The sequence below is a fragment of the Apostichopus japonicus genome, chromosome 12 (assembly GCF_037975245.1).
Source record: "Apostichopus japonicus isolate 1M-3 chromosome 12, ASM3797524v1, whole genome shotgun sequence".
Lineage (NCBI taxonomy): Eukaryota > Metazoa > Echinodermata > Holothuroidea > Aspidochirotida > Stichopodidae > Apostichopus > Apostichopus japonicus.
Window position 1 is genome coordinate 4295388 of NC_092572.1, and position 3588 is coordinate 4298975.

Consider the following 3588-nt stretch of genomic DNA (forward strand, 5'->3'; position numbering starts at 1 on the left):
AGGGACCCAAACAGACCGTTGTGGAACCCCACGGCTACTAGTAACGTACTGCCAAGAAGTAGCACAGCCTTTAAATACCACCCTCTTTTCTATCACAGAGCCAATTCTCAATCCAAGACAGTAAATTCCCATCGACACCTATACTCTTCAGCCTAAGTAAAGACGCTGGTGTGGAACTTTATCAAAGGCTTTCTGGAAATCCAGGAACACATCATCTACAAACCTCTGCCTATTTAGTGTGCTTGTTTCTTCTTCCATAAACTCAAGGATATTAGTGAGACAAGAACTTTTTTGACAAAAGCCATGTTGAGAATCTCTGATCAAAGACTGACTGCTGAAGTGACTCACCATAGACATTTTAAAGTGGCCATGACACGAAAATTTCAAAGTCCTATATTTTTGGGATCCATCAAAGAATGTTCTCTAGAACATGTATCAACCAATCTGCCAGTTTAAAACTTGATTTATCAAGTCGAAAATTGAGAATGAATTTACCCTTTTCGGCGTTTGAAACTTTGTTTACTCGAAAATTTTCCGATTAGCATGACGTCATGTGACGTCACGTTTTGAACACATTTGTTGTCGCTGCGTACGATCCTCCAAACATACCATTCACGTACACAGTAGACAAGTACACATACCACTAGTAGTTACTAAACAAAACACCGATCACAAGTGCGATATCAAATCAATATTTCCTGTGAAATGGCGGATCCAGAACCAATTGCGGCAACCGAAGTTCAAAGTGATAATGGTTCTTCACCAGGCAGTGAAATTGGGCTATAATTAGAGTGCCCTTTCTCATATTCGAAGCAGAGAGTGAAGGCGATGATCATTCCAATATTGAACCGAACGTTGAGGGTGGAGCGGAGGTATTAGAACCGTATCAGTTCGAGCCTGTTAAACGAGCCGAAATTGAAGCTCCACAACATATCGAAGAAGAAATCCGTTCGAAACCATTGCAAGGAACATGCAACGTGGTAAGAATTTATTAACGAAGCATTAAAAAACAAAATCCAGTCCATTTTGTGCATGTGTTGTTGGAATTCGCGGAACACCCTAAACCGTATTGTGCGTTGTGTTACGTTAACTTACAACCCATATGTAGAGTGTGTAGTACTAGTAGGGTTGGTTGCATACTGAAAGTTTGGCTCGGGCATGTAAGTTGCATTATGCAGCCATGCTAGGTAGGCATATGTGTTATTTCATACTCATTATTACTTGGCTAGTACTTTGGCCTGGAGTTTTGCAAATCAATTTTCTGAAACAAAAGAATGTTTCATGATACATGGAAGGTGTAAAATCACAACAAATGTAACCATAACTGTACATTGTATGCCTGCTTGTTATTGTGGACATCATGGCCAACACTAATACATTTTGAACTTTCATAAATTTTTTCCCAGGCAGTACAGATACATAGCCTACGGTCAACAGGTTCAATGATACTTGGGGTTCCTAGCAAGACACGTCAGGGTTGTGCTACCATCATGTGCAGTCCAAAGGATCAGAAGTGATTTTCCAGCCAATGGTCATTACACTGGATTCAAGTTGCCAGGAGAAAACTCATTGTATAGGAAGCCTTGGTTGAGAAATTCCTCCAGAAACACCTTTTCTAAACTACGATTGTGTTGGATTATCAATCCGTCAGGGTTCCCGCAGTGTTGATATATTAAAATTCAAGACTTTTAATTCAGGATGAAAAGGTTATTTTCCAGACCCAACATCAACAATGAAAGAAAAGGCATGTTTTGAAGCATTTGGACAAGTATTGGCGTGACCGTGATGTCATATAATATGTGCATAAGGGAACGGGCATTGACCTTTTTAAGGGCATTTACCTCCCAGACGTTTGATTCGTACCTTTAATCTGGAAGCCAAAATATCCATATCACCAATGATATTTGACAGAAAAGTCATAATAAAGACCAATGGAGGCAGCAGAACTCTTGAATGTTTAGACTTTGTTTCTTCAGCAGCAGTTGGTTTGTTTTGTAGTCTTTCTTCAAAGACTCAGCTGTACACCCTGTTAATGGTCTTCGATTGTTTTAATGCGTGTGATGCTGTGTTTCACATTGCCCATCAGTGTTGTACGTGTGGTCGTGCTTGTGTAACATTTTTGCATGTGAGTTACTTCGTGCAGTGTTTCTTGGTTTAAATAACCCTTTATTGTATTTGCTTCTGGATTATTCTAACGAATTTGTCACAACAACGATTGATAGCGATGGACATGCAACTGCTTTGTAGGCTTAAAGCCAAAAAATTCATGTAAGTTGTTTTCTTTTAACCTCCTTTGATGTCACAAATTACATTAGTGTAATTTAAGAATGATAATGTTTATGGAAAGTACAGTTTTACTTTTATGTCATATAATACAATGATTGTTGTTAATGTTAGTTCAGATTGTCCAGAATGACTGTCTAGAACTGATATTGAATAAATTTTGTTCAATGATTTAACACTTGAACTATGTTGTGTGAATTTTTGGCTCTGTGACTTTAAAATAAATCGCTTTGAGATTTAATTAAACACCCTTTGGAATAAAATCTTTTTACGTACCTATTTTGACCCATCCCCATTACCCCCACTCCCTCCACAACATAAAAAATGGTTTTCCTGGAATAGGAATAAGAAATTATTGCTATAACTAACTGATCCAGCATATTCCAGAAATAAATTGGGGCACTGAGATTTGTTCACAAGAAGACGTAACCCATCGCTTCTGAAGCTAACCTCATAGCTTATTACTTTTAGTATACAATAGAGCAATGAAGGGGGTGTTAATTTAGATGATACAGTAAAATCTCTTCGTCTATTGCGACTTCAGTGTAGTAACGCTAATACTATAGTACTACTAGTGCTCGGCGCGCTACCTCCTAAGGATCGCCACTTGCCCCATTGGAGGTTTCCTGTTCCCCAATCTGGTCTTCAGAGTAGTTTTTTGTGGATTACTTGACAGAAGAATGACTCTTTTATGTCGAACCGTTAAAGTCCATTTGTTTTATTTCATAACAAAAAGGAGGGATCGTAGTATGCTTCCGTGAAGTGTTCGCTTCATTCGGAGCTGCATACTGGCTAGGCCCAGTGAAATCGGCGCTGGTGTTGTGCACTAACTTGGTCATAATCGCCGTGTTTTTTTCGTCCTTCAGCCATGGATGAAGGCTAATTGCATTGGTAATGATATTTATGCAGCCCCAACAACACAACGGACCGGCATTTCTCTCGGATAGTTTACAACAGTTGTAAAACAAACTTGAAATTTCTAACGATATAGCGTAATACAGTGGTTGTTCTCTCAGTGTAAATGTGCGTGTACTGTATATGGAACCGTATGATCGTCGCGCATCCGATACATGCCTGGGCTTTGCACGTGTGTTCCTAACATGACGTCATCATTGTCATCGCATTCTCAGATATCTATTTTCGGATGCGAATATTAAAACGTTAATTACTAATTAGTCCTTGAGGCTCAAGGTGTTGAGGATAGTTTTGAACATAGATTTTCTCATAGATTCAGAGGAAGTTACTCTCGATGAGTTGGATTTTTCGTGTCATGGCCTCTTTAACAATATACTCCATGACCTTACA

General features: G+C 39.0%; 1 long non-coding RNA gene across 1 annotated transcript; it reads left to right on the forward strand.

Moving 5' to 3' along the window:
- The first annotated feature begins 361 nt into the window (after nt 1-361).
- Nucleotides 362-2459, forward strand: LOC139977380 (uncharacterized). Its single transcript, XR_011796522.1, has 2 exons — nt 362-980; nt 1407-2459. It is a non-coding gene; the product is annotated as an uncharacterized lncRNA (long non-coding RNA).
- The last annotated feature ends 1129 nt before the right edge of the window (nt 2460-3588 follow it).